This window comes from Oryctolagus cuniculus, chromosome 13 (genome assembly GCF_964237555.1).
Source record: "Oryctolagus cuniculus chromosome 13, mOryCun1.1, whole genome shotgun sequence".
Classification (NCBI taxonomy): Eukaryota; Metazoa; Chordata; class Mammalia; order Lagomorpha; family Leporidae; genus Oryctolagus; species Oryctolagus cuniculus.
The window spans coordinates 72,755,537-72,774,905 of record NC_091444.1 but is presented as its reverse complement, the minus strand read 5'-3'; the positions used below and the strand labels follow the sequence as shown (position 1 = coordinate 72,774,905).

Here is a 19,369-nt window from a genome sequence, read left to right as displayed (position 1 = left end):
ATTATTCTTCCAACTATATCAAGCTATATTCCCAATCAGAGAATTACAATGTCATTGCATTAATCAAGCTTCTCCAGAGAAAAAGAATAATAGGATGTGTGTGTGTGTGTGTGTGTGTGTGTTTCAAAATGTTTAAGGCAAGTGGAATCAAAAGGAAACTTTATCTTGGTGCCATACATTTTGACATACATGCAATTTTGTTTTCAAAACAACCATTTCCAAAAACTTAGTAAGGACTCTGTTGGCCGGCGCTGCGACTCAATAGGCTAATCCTCCTCCTGCAGCGCTGGAACCCCGGGTTCTAGTCCCGGTCGGGGCACCAGATTGTGTCCCTGTTGCTCCTCTTCCAGTCCAGCTCTTTGCTGTGGCCCAGGAGTGCTGTGGAGGATGTCCCAAGTGTTTGGGCCCTACACCCGCATGGGACACCAGGAAAAGCACCTGGCTCCTGGCTTTGGATCAGCGTGGTGCACTGGCCTCAGAGCACCAGCTGCAGAGGCCATTGGGGGGTGAACCAACGGAAGAGGAAGATGTCTCTCTCTCTCTTACTGTCCACTCTGTCTGTGAAAAAAAAAAGAAAAAAAAAAAAAAAGGACTCCGGGGGGTGGGGAGCAGGGAGACTTGGATGGGCTTCTAAGCTCCTGCTTTTGCCTGTACCAACCCCTCTCATTGTGGCCATTTGGGGAGTAAACCACTGGATGGAAATCTCTATCACTCTGCCTTTCAAATAAATAAAATTTCAAAGAATTTAATCTCTACCTCTATCATCATTTCAATGTACTATTTCATAGAAATTATCAGTGAAAGAAAATTTAAGATTACCTCAAGTATATGTCTTTCATATTACTTTTGACTCAAACTCACAGTTACAAATTTAGGAGTATACACTGACTAGCTTTTGCAAACTTCACTACAATGATTTAAGTGACCATTTCTCATCACACGGCAGTGTAACCAAATGAAAAAAAAAAAAACTAGATTATTTGTTCTGTATTAGCTTTTCAATATCTCTCAAGGAGTAGCAAAATCATTCCTGAAAAGAAGAACCTGTGTCTTTCCCAAAAGTATGTCTCTTTGCTCTTTAATTACATGGTCCAGCTATGATGTTTTATTATACAGATTCAGCTATTGCCACTTTGGCTTGGTTTGTGTTTCCATAGTGCCATGTTGGTGTGTTGGTCTAGTGTCTGATGAGGATGTACTCAATAGTCTAGATTATCCATATAGAACTCTCTCAGCAACCTAGAAGGTAAGACTTAACCATAGCAAATTATGTACTATCTAGAAGTTCTTGCAATTGAATTCAGTTGCCTAGGTTTCAACCCTGCCTTAACTTATTGTATGATTTGGATAAATTTCTATATATTTCTATATAATTTCTATGACTCTATTTTCTAATTATAATAACATCAACTCCATAGCTTGCATGACAATCATATGGAGTCAGGATATAACTCACATAAAGCATTATGATCATTATGTGATATCTATGGAAATTTTTAAAAAGCACACATTATTACAGCTACCTCATCTGATACCTACATTGCTATTATCAATTTGCCTGAACAGAGATGTCCTCTTCTTTAGACCTATGCCCTTGGCTCCTTTCCCTTAGGGCTATTTGTAGAAGTAGTTTGTTGGCTTGCCCAAAGGCATGTGTAAAATGAAGGCCTGTTTTCACTACAAAGGTGGCATTTCTGGTGAGATTTCATGGAATTCCTAATCCTTGATCACTGGTGCCATCTTTGCCGACATTGTGCATTGTCTTCAAGCTCTGATTAGAAGATTACAAACGGATCTCTTCCCCTGTCCCTCCAAAAAGAGCCAAAAAATTTGACTCTCTAGAAGCTGTCAAAATTATACTTAGTTCTTCGTTCATGCTAGAGAGGCCCTGGGGCTCATTATGCAAATTAAAATGGCTTATACACAACCCACATCACCTTAGGTTATACTAACAAGTGCTAGATTAAAGAAGAAGGAAGATAAAATTGCATCAAAGTATTTAGGAATAACTGCCCAACTAAAAGAATAATGAGGTGAATTGTTAAAGTAAACTGAAGAGAGACTTTTAAAATAATGCTACAAGTCTTCAATTGATTTTAAAATATGTTCACTTGATAATGTGTGGCTTATGAATTCTATATGCAAGAAACTCTCCTGAATATTGACCAAACATGAGCTTGCTAAGGCATGATCTTTATTAAAAGAGGTTATTCTGCCTTCTCCAACTCTAGTGCTATGAGTCAGAGGACTTCATTCCATCCTAAAACCTATGAAACTGATGACTAGAGACGTCAGTTGGATGCTATTTCTCTGTGGTTCCCAAGGATGAAAACTACTGAAAGCATTAACTTTTTTTGCAACATGTAACACTTCACCAATCCTATAGGCCATGGTAGTCATATGGGAACTCAACCTATGTGAAAATGTCCAGGGATTCAGGAATAGAGAGAGTTTTCAGACTCCTACCCACTCAGGAATTCTCAGTTTTGGGTGTCTACCTCAATGTCCCCCTCAGAGTGTATTGGGAAGGATTCAATTTCTGAGAAAATGATCCATTTGTAGGTAGCTTAAGCAGAAATAGATATATTACCTAATGAAGTTTTAGCAGAGATGGTATTAAATGATTTAGATGGCTTCATACAATTAGTTAAGAGACCAACTCTAAGCTTGAGTTTCCAGGAATGATTCTCAAAACCAGATTGCAGAACTGAGTTTAGGAAGAGCACTACTGCTTCTACTTCCCTGACCAGAAAGCTGGCGAATCATGAAAATTCCAGGAGAAAACTGTCCCTAATCCAGTCCACTATAAATGCATGCCCTGAGTCCTGCCTCTTTCCTCGTTTGACTCTGTCACATCCAGTTTTCAAAAGAGAGAATCTAATTGGAAAGACCCAAAGCACACCGAGGAATGTCAGCCATAAGCAAGTGTTGAAAATAGTTTTTGGCTTTTCAGGATCTCCGTCTAGAAAGCCATCACAATGCATAATGAATGAGCAAGTTCATGGTATCTCCCTAAATTTCATCAGAAAATTCCAGCTGGTCCTGATCTTTGGGAGTAAGATCGGAAGAACAGAGTTAAGTAAGGGAGTGAAATGGATATCTCTTATGATTCGTACGTGGGAAAACCAGATGCAACCACACTTGAGGGCAAAGTATCTTTCTAAATGTAGTTGGGTAAAGAAGCACAAGAATGACTTTGCCTATTAATATCTGCTTCTTGGAAGTCTTTAAATGGCACTTCATTCTGAGTTTGTCCTAGCACCAGTTTCCTGGTGGTATTTGGGTATTCATCATGGCTGAGTAAAGTGAATTTACATGCTGTGTTGTCATGAATAGCCCTCTTGGTGTGGCAACATAGAGGGAGGGGCCTTTGTCAGGAGCTCTTCAAAGATATTTGCAGGAAAGCATAATTGGGGCCAGAAAGATGGGGCAGGGGGAGGCACTAAGAAAAGCATTGCAACCATGTCAGTTTTCCTATCTATTTCAAGAATAAACTACTCAACTTTACAACAGATATAAAGAGCTAATATGCTTGGTGATTATAATAATAGCTAACCTTCGGGGGCACCAGATTCTGTCCCGGTTGCCCCTCTTCCAGGCCAGCTCTCTGCTGTGGCCTGGGAGTGCGGCGGAGGATGGCCCAAGTGCTTGGGCCCTGCACCCCATGGGAGACCAGGAGAAGCACCTGGCTCCTGCCTTCGGATCAGCGCGATGCGCTGGCCGCAGCATGCCGGCTGCGGAGGCCATTGGGGGGTGAACCAACGGCAAAGGAAGACCTTTTTCTCTGTCTCTTCTCTCACTGTCCACTCTGCCTGTTAAAAAAAATAATAATAGCTAACCTTTGAAACAAGAAAACAGTTGAGAAACATCTTGCTTGAAGATTCCCATCTGAAGTTAGCTCATAAATAACATTTGTATATAAATTAACCTAGTAAATATCCAAATCACTCATAAAATATAGTTCATTGTTGTGGCATTTTTTTTTTGTTTGTATGTGAGCCTATGGTGTAATTTTCATGGAACCTCAGATTAAAATCCACTGAGCTAGATGAAAAGCACAAAGGAAAACAAAGGCTACACCCAGAAGTCTGGGTGGGCATTCAACTTCGTGTCATTTGGGAAAAGCTATCAAATTCTAAGAACAGAATGAAAGTTAGATGGAGAGCTTTTAAAATGTTCCTGCTTGCCTTAAGAAATTATTTTTATTAGCACTATTTATATCTTACCATGTTGCTATCATGAAGACTAATTAATGCAATAGAGTTAAACAGAAGTGATGTAGAATTAGATCTAGTTCTAAGTCTAATGAGAAAACCTAAGTATGTAGACTAGAAACTAGAACTTAAATGTTTTGTAATTCTTCCTGTTTTTACCACTAATTAAATCCCCAGAACAAGACATTTCCTTTACTTTTCCATATCTTATTTTAATTTCTGAAAAATGGGGGTATGGGAATATCTTCCATCTCCTATGTGTTATTAGAGTGAATTTTCTAAGTCTTTTTCCTCCAAGACCTTAAAACTGATTGTATTTTGTTCTTCATTAGCTAGCTCAATAGTCATTTCAAATGATTTTGCATCTTAACTGACATTATAGAAAAAAACTGTGCTTAACTCTGTTAGAGCTTGAACTATTTATTCAAGCTGGTTTCTTGTTTATCTCTGATCTAGACATTCCTTTTGGTTAATAGTATAATGCTTGTTGATTTTAAGTGTTCAATAAATATTAAAAGAACAAAAAAACAGTAGTATTATAGAAATAGAGGAAAGTGATTTTTAAATTTCTAATATAGTTTTGAAATCTCTGCAATATTTTTGCTATATAGAGTCCAGCCTTTTGTATTTAATAAAACAGCCTGTGTTTTGTTACAAGGTATATCATCAGTTTTTCCTTAAAGTTAAATTAATCATGGTACCTCTCTCTAACTTCAAAAAGTATTTGTCTAAGATTTTGCTGAGAACATTTTAGGTCTATAGTAAACATAAAACCTTGTGCCTAACTTCAAGAAACTCAAGTTAGTAAGAAAAAAAGGCTTGAAGACAAATAATCATTGCATTTTATTACATTTTCATTTTCTAAACATGATACAAATAACAAGCAAAAGTGTGTTCTATAAGACCAAGGGGTTTGACTACATATGTTACTTCCAAGGGCACACTGAGTGATGGCAAGTACCTTGCATATAAAATTTTGCCAGATGTCATTTCAGATTATCAGAGAAGAATTTAAAATAGTAACTGTGTTTATTAAATGCTAGACACTATTTTAGCACTTTACATCATTGAATCACTGCATAGTGACTCTACACTTGAGATGGGAACTATAGCAAAAGGGGGTAAAATATGTCAAGGATCACATAGCTGGCAAGCAGCAAGGTCAGTATTTCCATGGTGGACATCTGGCTCAAAATTTCACTCTTCACTATCATGCTGTGCTGATAATAACCCAGGAGAAGCAAAGAAATAACATTATATAGAAATAACTAAATATGGATTAATTACATATATGTTGGATTTTTTGACCATTATATACATCCAGAGTTTCTCTGGGTTTTGCAGATGAACATTGTATGGACAAGGTAAGTAACCAATTTAAAACCATCATCAATATAAGACCACACAGAAGATGAACTAGAGCAGAATGCAACTAAGGGAAGAATAAACTGGCAGCACAAAGCCAGAGACAAGTATTATTGCTACAATCATCAGATGCTTGTATCAGTTGACTACTGAAGACCAAGTAGGATGTGTACGCATATGTCTCTTACGTACACCAGACATATATATACATTGCATTCATTGTTTTTAAAAGCAATTATTTCACATTTCACATTAGTTCATTAATCTAATTCCCATGAAAAAAAGCTTATAGTAAAAAAATTATAGTTACTTAATATCAGTCAGTAATCAGGTTACCAGAACCCAGAGAGGATAGACTGAGTAAGTAGCATGTTACATTAAATGTTTCAACAGAATTTATTTTCCTATGTAGTGGAAATAATTATTATATATACTTTAACATGATGGTCCTTCAGATACCATGTTATGCGGAGGTCATTCTTTTCTAGCCTCTTATTGGCAGATTTATGCTTTTTTTTTTTTTTTTTTTTTTTTTTTTTTTTTTTTTGGACAGGCAGAGTGGACAGTGAGAGAGACAGAGAGAAAGGTCTTCCTTTGCCGTTGGTTCACCCTCCAATGGCCGCCACAGACAGCGCGCTGCGGCTGGTGCACCGCGCTGATCCGAAGGCAGGAGCCAGGTGCTTCTCCTAGTCTCCCATGCGGGTACAGGGCCCAAGGACTTGGGCCATCCTCCACTGCACTGCCGGGCCATAGCAGAGAGCTGGCCTGGAAGGGGGGCAACCGGGACAGAATCCGGCGCCCAGACCGGGACTAGAACCCGGTGTGCCAGCGCCACTAGGTGGAGGATTAGCCTATTGAGCCGCGGTGCCAGCTGCAGATTTATGCTTGATGGACTTGATTTCATAGATTTTTCAATCTTGTGTTCATTCTCCTCTTGAAGTATTCTAATAGGTAAATCCATTCAAACTCAGAATTGAATGCAATACTGTACATGTAATGCTCAGAATGATATTTTGTATATTGGCTTGGAACCCTCACCCAGTAAAATTACTGGCACTTGCTATTGTTGTCATATGTGCTTTCTATTACACCAGATTGACCTTACAGCATTTATCTCATGAATTATTTTTGACCTAGATTTCCCCCACTCTATATCTTATTTTATGTTGTTGGGTTTAGCCCATTCTTCTGATGCAGGGTGTTTATAAGGGGCTGAATGGCATCTCTTTTCAACAAGTTTAGCATGAAATCAAATTGATAAGTTCTTCAGCTTTCACTCATTCATTGATAACTTTGATAAGTAAATGTTTACTTGTTAAGTCGTTGTTAGAAATGTAAAATCTGTGATAATTATTATCAACATGTTGGGGCTAGTGCCTTGGCTCACTTGGTTAATCATCCGCCTGCAGAACCGGCATTCCATATGGGAACCGGGTTCTAGCCCCAGTTGCTCCTCTTCCAGTCCAGCTCTATGCTGTGGCCCAGGAAGGCAGTGAAGGATGGCCCATGTGCTTGGGCCCCTGCACCCACATGGGAGACCAGGAAGAAGCACCTGGCTCTTGGCTTTGGATCAGCACAGCTCTGGCCATAGGGGCCATTTGGGGAGTGAACTAATGGAAGGAAGACCTTTCTCTCTGTCTCTCTCTCTCTCTCTCTCTCACTGTCTAACTCTATCTGTCAAATAAAAAAAAAGTCTTTAAGAACCAAAGGGATCACATAAACAAGAATAGTGTCTGCAAATACTAGCTGATAGAATAAAAAAGGGAGAGAATGATCCAACATGGGAAGTGAGATACACAGCAGACCCATAGAATGGCAGATGTCCTAAACAGCACCCTGGCCTCAGAATCAGCTCTTAAGGCATGCGGATCGGCTGAAAAGCCCATGAGACTATTTCAGGCATGGAAAGCCAAGACACTCTGGGGGGAAAAAAAAACCTAAATGAAAGATCTCCACGAGTGAGATCCCAGTGGAAAGAAGGGTCATCAAAGAAGGAGGTACCTTTCTCTGAAGGGAGGAGAGAACTTGCACTTTGACCATGGCCTTGTCTAAATATGATCAGAGTCAGTGAACTCAGGGGGCTTCCATAGCCTTGGCAACTCATGACAAGAGCCTAGGGTGATTACTGATGCCATAAACAAGAGTGTCAATTTGTTAAGTCAACAACAGGAATCACTGTGCACTTACTCCTCATGTAGGATCTCTGTCCTTAGTGTGCTGTACATTGAGATTTAATGCTATAACTAGTACTCAAACAGTATTTTTCCCTTTATGTTTCTGTGTGGGAGCAAACTGTTGAAATCTTTACTTAATGTATGCTAAACTGATCTTCTGTATATAAAGAGAATCGAAAATGAATCTTGATATGAATGGAAGGGGAGAGGGAGTGGATAAGGGGAGGGTTGTGGGTTGGAGGGACGTTATGGGGGGAAGCCATTGTAATCAATATTCTGTACTTTGGAAATTTATATTCATTAAATAAAAGTTAAAAAAAAGTCTTGAAAATTTTGGAGGAAAATCCCAGAATAAGTAAAAGGTTTATTATAATTCATTTATATTTAATATAATTATTATTGATAAATATTATTTTCTCATTGTCCTCTGTGTTATTTCTTCCTTAATTCTCTTTATTTGCCTTATTTTGTTTAATCAATGTTTTTATTATTCCATTTCATTTCCTCTACTTTTTTATACAAATTACTTTGTATAATTTTTAGTTTCTCTGCTATTACAGTACATGCATTGACCTTAGCACAATCTATTTTGACATTAACATTTTACCACTTAGTGTTAAATTAAAGAATTTCACAACAATGATTCCATTTATACCCTCTTTCTTCTTTTATACTCCTGTCATTATGCTTTTTATTCATATATATTTCCATTCATCATTCCTACAGATTACTTTATATATATATATATACACATATATATATATATACACACATATATATATATATGTTTTATTAAATAATCCCTAACTGCTAATTCCTACAGGTGGTTCATCTGGAGGTCTATGTTTACATGTTGTTTTCCTCTTTGTGTACCTTTCCATTCAAAAGAAAATTAGGGGCCAGCGCTATGGCACAGCAGGTTAAAGCCCTGGCCTAAAGTGCCGAGATCCCATATGGGTGCTGGTTCTAGTCCCAGCTGCTCCTCTTCTGGTCCAGCTCTCTGCTATGGCCTGGGAAAGCAGTGGAAGATGGCCCCAGTGATTGGACCCCTGCACCCACATGGGAGACCTGGAAGAAGCTCCTGGCTCCTGGATTCAGATCAGCACAGCTCCAGCTGCTGTGGCCATCTGGGGAGTGAACCAGCAGATGGAAGATCGCTCTCTCCATCTCTACCTGTCTCTGTAACTCTGTCTTTCAAATAAATAAAATAAATCTTTAAAAAAAAGGAAATTAAATTACAGAATATTTTTCCCGAAACTTTGGATTCTAATATCTTTCTCTAAGGAATGAAGATTCTTATTCTAGTAGGTAAATTACTGTAAATTAACTTTAACTAGTAGATGCTTGGTTTTAAGCTTTGTTAAGGGGCTGGTGCTGTGGCATAGCAGGTAAAGCCACCACCTGCAGTGCTGGTATCCCTTATAGACACAGGTTCAAGTCCTGGCTGCTCCAATTCTGATCCAACTCCCTGTGAAGGCACCTGGGAAAGCAGCAGCAAATGACCCAACTACTTGGGCCCCTGAATCCACATGGGAAACCCAGAGGAAGCTCCTGGCTCCTGGCTTAGGATCTGCCCAGCTCCAACCAGCAGATGTAAGACCTCTCTCTCTCTCCCTCTCTCTCTCTACTTCTCCCTCTCTCTCTCTCTAAAAAATAAAAATAAATGCATAAACAAACTTTGTTAAGATAAATCTATTTTTTGTTTGTCCCTTAATTCTACTGTGAACTCCTTAGCCTTTGGATGTGGTTCTCCTAACCCTTTGAAAAGACTAAAATGTTTACCAAATGCTGCTAACCCAGGGAAACTGAATTCCTATCTGAGTCTCCTAGGAATTGGTTAGCTACTGAAACTTCTTCACCTCTCTCAGCTCTAAACTGCTCCTGAGTCACTTGCTCTCACACAAACACCATTCAAACTTTGACATATTGGAAGCATGCATCAATAGCTCCTCTTCCTTTGGTCCCATTCTGTCTGGTGCTCCCCACCTCTCAGTTCTCACCCAGTGTTCATCCCTGGATTTTATCTTCTACTTATCAGGCCTGTAAGATTTTGTCTTCCTACTGAATTTTGTGCATCTCTAGCTGGGGGGAGAGGGGCACATGGAATTTCCCTCAGAGGGAAGCTACATTATCTAGTTCTTACCCACTGTGGTTTCATTCCTTTTTTTTTTTAAAGATTTATTTTATTTATTTGAAAGGTAGAGTTATAGAGAGACAGATGGAGGTAGAGAGAAAGAGAAAGAGAATCTTCCATCCACTGGTTCATTCCCCAAGTGGCCACAATGGCCCAGGTTGGACCAGAAGGAAGCCAAAAGCCATGAGCTTCTTCTGGGTTTCCATGTGGGTGCAGGGACCCAAGGACTTGGGCCATCCATCACTGCCTTCCCAGGAACATTAGCAAGGAGCTGGATTGGAAGTGGAGTATCTGGGACTCAGCCTGGTGCCCATATAGGATGCTGGCATTGCAGGTGGTGGCTTTACCTGCTACGCCTCAGCCTCAGCCAGATTTTCCTTCTTTTTACGAGTTGTACCCCTATAGTTTGTTCTTCATTTGGGTACGTCTCTATTACCTACAGATACCTTTGTAAATATAATAATTATCAGCAGCAGAAAATCCAAGATAACTTATTCTACAGTTACTGAAATTTAAAACCTAAAGTCATATTTTAAAATATGAATTCATCTTATATAAAACAACGAAATTTTTGTAGGGGGACTCAAATATAGAAATGACATAGTGGAAAAAGCTTTCTCTGAATTCTTACTTACGTACTATCAGGCAAGTTGTTTCATTAGCAATCTTCCTATTTCTTCTTCTCTAAGACGGCCATTTTCTCAGCTATTTTGTAACTAAAAAAAAAAAAAATTCCTTCCTTCTCTACTTGAATTGCTAAAGACAACTAAAGAGGACTGAATTTAACATTTTTAAGCAACTTAAAAGCTTTTGGGGACAGGGGAGCTCTTAGAGTTAATATAGCTCCTCAGGTTGCTAAAGCAACTGTAAGTCTTAGGCACTCTTAGAACCTGATTCATTAAGTTCTATAAATAACGTTGCATAGCCTTATTCATTTCTCATGACTTGCCCTTGATTTTGACTCCTTCATTGGAAACAGGAGGGGGATGCGACAGCATCAAGACAGAAGTGTCATTCCCCAACAAGTTTTACCAAGTAAAGGTGATGGTGCTAATATACCTTCTCTCTGGCATTAAATCCTCTTTCAGAAATAGAAATTTGTAAGTTTTTTTTTAAACATAAGCCATGCACACACACAATGATAGAGATTTTAAAAGAGTAAAAATTATTTTTATTTCAAATATATCTTGGAAAAAGCAATAGGTGCATTAAGACAAGTAAATATGTCATCATTTGTTCAAAAGACTGTTTTTGTATCCTGTGCATTATTTTTCCAGTCCTCTCAATGTGGTCCTTTGAGATTTCTATGTAATAAACCATTATAAAATAACTTTAACAATATTACATACAGATAAACCATACTTTCTACTAGGAGAAAATTCTACTTGTGAAGTTTTGGATATTAAAGCTTATAAACCAGAATTTGTATTGGTGATGAAATTCATAGTCCTAAAATTTTTAGATCGCCCATAGAATTTTATATATGTAAACATATTTAACTCAACAAGACATGCCACTGAGACTGAGAAAGAGAGCAGAAACAAAGCACGCATGTTTCCTCACCTGAGTTGGGATATATGCTGAAATTTGAGCAGCAGGAGATAAAGGAGCCACGACAGGGATCTGGGAGTGATGACCAACTGCACTGCAGTTTATCCCCCTCTTTCACAAAAGAGAGAACCAGCAATGATCATGCTCAAGTCTTTTTTTGTTTAATGATTTATTTAGTTGCTTTGAAAATCATAGTTACAAAGAGATGGAGACACACACACACACACATAGGAGAGAGACAGAGAGAGAGAGAGAGTGCTTCCTTATGTTTGTTCACTCCCCCAGATGGATGCAATGGCCAGTGGTGGGTCCAGCTGAAGCCAGGAGCCAGGAGCTTCATCTGGGTCTCCTATGTGGGTGACAGGGATCCAGGTACTTTGGCCATCTTTTGTTGCTCCTCCTAGCCATTAGCACAGAGCTGGATCAGAAGTGGAATAGCCAGGACATGAACTGGTGCCCATAGAGGATGCCAGTGTCATAGGTGATGGCTTTACCCACCATTCCGCAATACCAGCCTCTCAAGTCTCTTCAGACAAGTGATTATGCTAAGTAGTCTACTAAATATTAAGCAGAATGATAGGTGCTTTAAATAAGAGAAATATATACGCACAAAAAGGGAAAAAAGAAAGAGAGGGAGGAAGGGGTAAGGGAGAGATGGAGGGAATGAGGGAAGATAGAGAGACTGGGATTATAAAAGTACTGTACTACCAAGAAGGGGAAAGTTCATTATGTTAAAAGTGAAAGTTATATCAGAGAAAAAGAATAGTCTTTGTTGTCATACAGCTGGCTTTGAATCTGTATTCTAGCTAATTCTTAGTGGAATTTTGGAAATTACTTCTCTGAGGTTTAGTCTTCTCATCTGTAAAAATAAGAATGACTTCCAAAACTCTACATCTATTCCAATGTTATGATAATTACTAAATTAACTGATATAAAAATACGTGGCACAATATCATATGAAATATTCATCTCCATAGTTAGAGTGCAGATGATTGAATCAAAACAGGGACTCAAACTTCTACCTTCACAATTACTTAGATACATGCCTTGGGCACATTTTTTTTAATTTTTAGTGAGAAGTAAAATAAACAAAAAAATCTAATTCCAATGTCTATACAGAAAAATTTATTTTCATCCAATATATATAATGACTCTGAAATATAAAGCTCCACCATGAAAATTGTTTTAGCATTTTATGTTTTTTCAATGCGGAAGTTCAAAAAAATCTCCATTTCTAAATTTTAAAGAGTGGGTTGAAAACCTACTGCAGTGAAATATTTTTGAAATTATGTGTTCCAACAGGGTCAGAGCTAAAATGACAGCTAACAGTTATTAGTGTTTGAGTTCTAAATGATATTTCAGATGGCAAAACAATACATGACCTGCTTCATCCACCCATCCCTTTTATCACTGCACTGGAACATTTAGCAGCAGCAATGTTCACTTGCGATGCCCTCAGGAAGATGGAATATGTTTAGCGCATCCCTTCTTTAGCCATGTTTTACTTGTTGACGTAAACAAGCTTATCCATATCACCTCATAAAATTATGTCAAATACCCTAAAATTGGTATCATTATCTCTTCTTCACAGGGGATGCAGCTAAAGTTCAGTAAGTTTTCTCAAACCCTCACAGCCAGCAAGCAACAAGGCCAGATTCAAAATCAGACCAATTTGCGTGGTAGATCTCTCTCTCTTTCTTTCTTTCTTTCTTTGATTCAAAAGGGAAGTAATTCCGCACAGCTGAACGAAGTTGGAGGTAGTTATCAGGCAAATGATTTACCCACAGGAGCCAGAGATCAGAAGCTCTTTCCCAAGGACCACACAGGGAATCTGTTCTGCCCTCAGAGTGGGCTCAGATTCTCCTTCAGTCTCCCACTGGGTTGCCAAAGTTACGGAATTGTAGCATCTCTGGAGAGTACTCACGTGAATTCTGTGAGTTCTCTCCCCCACCATCTCTTTTTTCACAGTCTCAGTTCAGTAGCACCACAAATTTACTAGGTCCTAATCTCCTGTTAATTCACCCCGCCCACAGTCAGGTTTTTCTGCTAAGCTCAGGGCCGGTGCAGACCTGAGGTCGCTCTGCTTATGACGTATGTCCAAGATGGCACCTGCTCTTTGTCTTGCTCGCCTTTGAGAGGTGAGTGGAGAGAGACAAACCCACGTCTGTATGAGTCACTTTTCTCTCTCTCTCTCTCTCTCTCTCTCTCTCTTCTAGTTAGCCTGGTGAACTTTTCCCCCCAGGGTCGTTCCCTCTAGTCTCCTCTTTCCACTTGCCTGCCGGTGTCTCGGGCTATTGAGGTTCGGCTCACCTCGCGTCCCAGTGCTGGTGTGTTGAGTCTGCCGCTGGTGTCCCGAACTGTGGGCTCCCACACTCTCCACGCAGGTCCACTGTGAATCACTCGTTCTGGAAGAGTTACTTCTGCTGTTTCTTCCCCTACTCTTCCTTGAACCTGCAGTATCTCCACTTTTATTAAACTGTCTCTCCCCGGACTATCAGTGTGCTCTCTTCCTATTCCGCCATCTTGACCAATTTGCACATCCAAGCTCCACTCTTGCATGTACACTCCTCAAGTGTCATGGAAGTTTTTGTAGAATCTCTATTGAGTAAAAATATCAGAGTAACACATTTTAAATCTGTACCACCCTGGACCTTTCAATTTTTTTTTAAGTTAGAGCCGTGTGCACCTGAACACATTGAATGGGAATGTAAGCTACAAGGTGACACGCAGGAATGGATAGGAGTGTACTACGCTCATCTGTTTACACCAGGAGGACTTCCAACTCCTGTGCTTTAGCCAAGTTTATTGGATGTGAGATAAGTGTTTCCACAGCAACAGTTAGATGGCAACCACATGCTCTTGCATCCCCACTTTTTTCCTCTATTGAGACCTGAACTCTGTGCCCAGCCCCCTAGTGGTAGCAGCTTGAAGATCCCCCAAGTGCGTGGTCCGAGAGTTATGACCAAAGCACGTTAACCAAAGAAGAGTCTTTGGCAGATCATACTATTTTCTGCAAATGAATAATGATCCGGCTATTAATAATTAATGACCAAATTACCAGGAAAATTTTCCAGATGAATGAAATTCTGAGAAAATGCTGTCTTTATAGACCAGGGTTATTACTTAAGTGACTGTCTCTTCCAAAGCTCATGGTGAACTTTAATGGCCCAGGTAATAGTATTACGTGGTGGTGCCTTAAACAGGTGATCAGGTCATAAGGGCTCCTCCCTGTTACTGAGGGGTTGGGGGAGTAGCTTTGCTAAACAAGCACGTCCAGCTTCCTCAGCTCTCTGGTGTTCCCACCCACTTGCTCCCTCACTTGCCTGTGTGAAGCTTCCTGGCAGGTCAGGATGCAGTAAGAAACTCCTCACTGCAGGACAGAACCTTGATCATGACTTCCCAGCCTGTACACCCTGAGAAACATGTTTCTTTTCTTTCCTAACTCCTCAGTCCGTGGTGTTCAGTCACAGCAACATGAAATCAGCTTAGACAAGGATTATGTGGTTATATATATCATACCCTAATCTTTCATAAGACTTCCCCTCAGCCTCATAATTTGCCATCTCCCTGTATCACCTGAAAATTAAGTGATACTGCATATTTCCTTAAGGTTAATTGGCACCAACTAGATTTTCATAAAAGAATTTGAGAAGAGAAATGGAAAATTACTAAAGATCTCGCAGGGTAACCATGAAAGGATAAATTGGGGTATTTCTAGTTAACTGTTTATTTTATACACTGTTCCACTTCCATTCAGTCATGGCTAAATAAATATTTGTTGGGGTTAAAATACGAAAGCAAACTATATGATTTCTGCCCTCTCAAAATGAATAGAGACAGGCAAATAGGCATTTACAAATTGCAATGGATATGAACTTTTATAACACAGCATGCTCTGATAGCTCATACCAGGGGCTCCTGACTAAGGCAGGCTAATGGGAGCTCCTTGGTAAAGGTGGTGATTAAAATGTGCCTAAAGAGTAAGTAGAGTATTTACCAAGAAGGAATCAGTTGAAGAAACACTGTGAAAAGAAGGAAGTGAGTTCCATTCTGCATATGTTGTCTTTGAGGTGTCTCGGATACATACTAATAATAGCTAACATTTGTACTGAGTACTGATAACGTGTCAGACAAGTTTTAAATGCTGTCTCCAGGATTCTCAACAACAAGAGGAGGTAGATATTTTTTGTCCCCCTTTTTACAATGAGGCTGTAATAAGTGTTAGTGAGTCATTAGCATATTGATGGGGATAGAAGTCTTGGGAGTGTTTGAGGTTGCTAACAATGGCACAAAATGGAAGAAGAGAATTTTGGAAAGATCCTGAGGACCATCACAGTGTGGGCAGCGGATGGGCAATAGAAAAGATGGGGGTAGAGCCAGAAGACTGACATAAGATGGAGACGAGGAAATAATTAACATAAAGAAAGCAGGTGTAGTCCACCGTGGCAGGTAAGAAGTCAGTAACTGTAAACAAAGACTGTGGAGATGGGAAAGAGGAGTCATTTTCCAGGGAGACCCTAAGGAGATTAGGACGTAAGGCAGGGAGCAAGGATGGCAGGAGGAGGAGGACAATATGCATTCAAATATCAGGCTGTAGGGAAAGGAGAGAGAGAGAGAGGGTGGTACAAATGTTGAACATGAGATGGAGAGGATTTGTTGGTTCATGTTTTTGAGATCGTAAAGTCTAAGTGCTAATGACAAAAAGGCAGGTGTTTGGAGGAGGCTGAAAAAGGAAAAGGAAAGGAAGTGATGTCTGTAGGAAAACACTGATAGAGGGAGACAAGATGAGAGAGAGCTGAAGAGAGAGGCCACGAATGCAGGAAGAGGCTACACTTGAGCTGGGAGGAGGGACTTCCTTTAATACAGCAGGAAGTAGAGAAGCTGCATGTGCATATGGGCAGGTGCATAAACGCTGCGTTCTCTGCGCTACTTCCTGCTTCTCAATAGGTTGCATTACAGCATTCAATCAAGCAATGAGGGGTTGGCCCTGTGGCATAATAGATTAAGCCTCCACCTGCAGCTCTGGCATCCCATATGGGCGCAGGTTCGAGTCACAGCTGCTCTACTTCCAATCCAGCTCTCTGCTAGTGGCCTGGGCAAGCAGCAGAAGATGTCCTAAGTGCTTGGGCTCCTGTACCCACGTGGGAGACCAGAAGAAGCTCCTGGCATCAGATCAGCCCAGTTCCAGCCATTGCAGCCCTATGGGGAGTGAACCAGCAGATGGAAAAATTTTCTCCCTGTCTCTCCCTCTCACTGTCTGTAACTCTGACCCTCGAATAAATAAATAAATGTTTAAAAAATAAAATAAAATTAGGCAATGAATTACTCAACCAAAAATACCCCCAATGAAGTTGAGATCCACTGAAACTTTATGCTGTGTTTGTTTGCTTTCTGCTCGGTCAGTCCCATACTAGTTAGCATTTAACAAGTGTAAATAGCCCTTAAAAAAAATCAAGAACAAGTATAACATCAGCTTATCCCACCTCCTAATTTATTCGCTCTTCTGATTCTATCAGCCTTCTTAAACATGAGAAAATGTTGTCAGGATTTCTCACTTGCGTTAATATGTCAAAATCAGGGGGAGTGAAGAAGTTGGTGACTTAGAGCTTCAAAACAAACACATCCTGCACCATCTCCGTCCTTGTATTGGACTATTTTTTTTTTCAGCATTGCCACTCTGAAGTTATTTTCGGAACATCATATGGATTTTTCATTGAAACATCTGTGTTAACTTTTATTATCCCTGGTCTGCTTTGTAATTTTGGAAACAGATATAAAGAACGAGCAACTCAAAGCACAGTAATATAGTGGGAAGCATCCTTCATAAGTCAATTGAGGAATTTAATAATCTCTTTAGAAATAAGCTCTGCAGCTATGAGAAAAATGTGTGGGTTAAAGGCCTTCCAATTAAGAAAGGTTTCTCTGTGGATTTATAGGCTGGTGGTTCACTCTTCCTGTTCGTGTTTCCATAGCAACTGTCAGGTAGATTTTCTGCTACTTGCTAGGAAGTTGGAAATGTTGAGTCTGGTTGAGCCTTTTCAATTCAGTGAAGCTTAAATGAAATTCTTTGCAAGGAACTGGCATTTAGCCTGGGTCATTTATTCATATCTAGAAGAAAAAAATCAATTATAATAATCAAATGTGCAAATTTTTTTATTGGGATTATTTTTGGTACATATTTTGTGCTGTAATCTATTTTTAATGCCAGGGTGCTAAAGGTTTGAAGGGCTGCAGCTGGCCTGTTTGCTATCTGATGGCTTGTGGCTTTAATTACAGCCCGAGACATAGGAAGGCATGCCTTTTTCTGGTCTACTTTCACAAGCTATAATCACCCCTGGTGATATTCAGAAGCAAACCAGGATCCAAGAGACTCATTAGGTTGAGACACCTCTACTGCAAGAAATACAATGTGCAATCTTCTATTCTTTCATTTTTCCCGTCCTGTTGGTTATTTGAATTAAAGCCTGTGAAAATAAATAACATATATGCCATTATTTAAACTTGTGAGTACAGTGTCTTCATTGTCTCTTCAGATTAAACCCACTTGGGCGTCACTGAGTGTGGTTAATTTTAACCCACACTGACTGATGCCTGACAGCTCTGCGTAGGATGGTCTCCTTTAATCTAAGGAAAAAAGGCATGTAGGTGGGCAAAGTGAGCTGCTTATATAACACACAACATGTGCCACACAGAGGACAGACATCTAAGGGGCATTAGTTAGTGCATTCTTTTGTTAGCATCTTAGCTCACTGACACAGCAGCAGTGGCTTCTAAAAAAAAAAAAAAAAAAAGTGCAACTCTTATTTCACATGTGGTACTATTTTTACCTACCAGCTCCCCTGTGGACATTTCTTATAAGATATATTATTTACAGCAAGGGCTTTGAGTGCATATTTCAGTTTCCTGTGTTCCATTCCTCCTCTTTTCTTTTATCATTTATACACCACGCCATTGCCTATTATATTGATGCTTCATAACATCTATTGCAATTGATTGTTGGTAAAAATACAAATAAAATAGAGAGGGGAAAGACAGAGAGGAGAGAGAGAGAGTTCCTTTTTTTTTTTTTCTAAAAAAAAATGGAGCTGAAATGTCTTTTACTTACTTGCCTTGCCTTGTCTTATTTTTTTCCTCTTTGGTCTGGAAACTGTGCTTTCTTCTATTAAGCTAAATAAAAACTTTCTGAGAAGAGCAATTGAAACTGAAGGAAGCTCACTCTTCAGTTGCTATCCTAGGAAGTGGAAATGAAGTCGCTCAGCTCTGCTCTCAACTTTATTTACTCTAAAAGGTGGGCAATTTTCTCTTAAAATCAATCGTACTTGGAGTTGCATGGCTCAGTCAGCAGCAGCTGCACCTACACCATAAGCAGGGAGGCAGGGGAAAGTGACCTTCTGAACAGTTGTGAGAATCTGGAGAGCCCAGAGGGAAATGCATGTGCTTCGTTGTAGAAATATAGTCAAATGCGTAGATGCGTTAGGCCAGAGGGATTGTTCTCACTCATGCTTTGACTATGGTAAATACTAATTCTGGATGAATTAATGAAGTGAGGCCTCTGGTTTTGAGGAAGCAAAAATAATTCAATTTTGACTGCCCCAACTTGGGGAGAGGGAATCAGGCCCTCTGGGCTGCCGATGTGTATACACTGGGCCGGGGGCACTCCTCCACCTGCCTCTACTCCCGGGCAGGTGCCTCTTCTGCACAATGCTCCTGGGTCCAGCACGTGAGCAGGCCGGATGTGGAGTCATTCTAAAGAACCACTCAAAACGTTGGACAACAAACCTTGAGGAGGCCCCTTGTCCTGTCTCGTGCTATTCCTTAGCTCAGGGCAGTTTCAGTTCAATCAATCTTTATCCTTGACTTTGAAGTCTGTGTGCCTGGTCTAGGAGGCTGTCTCCTATGGACTGTACTACCTGGAGAAATGGAGATCTTTA

General features: G+C 39.9%; 1 long non-coding RNA gene across 1 annotated transcript in view; it reads right to left on the bottom strand.

The window, feature by feature from the left end:
* Positions 1 to 14,896, bottom strand: part of LOC138844873 (uncharacterized) — a 74,103-nt gene extending 59,207 nt beyond the window's left edge. The window contains exons 1-2 of the long non-coding RNA XR_011381277.1: positions 14,762 to 14,896; positions 13,749 to 14,036 (exon numbers count right to left, since the gene is read on the bottom strand). This is a non-coding gene — a long non-coding RNA (uncharacterized lncRNA). The remainder of the gene's footprint in view (positions 1 to 13,748; positions 14,037 to 14,761) is intronic.
* Between the last annotated feature and the right edge of the window lie 4,473 nt (positions 14,897 to 19,369).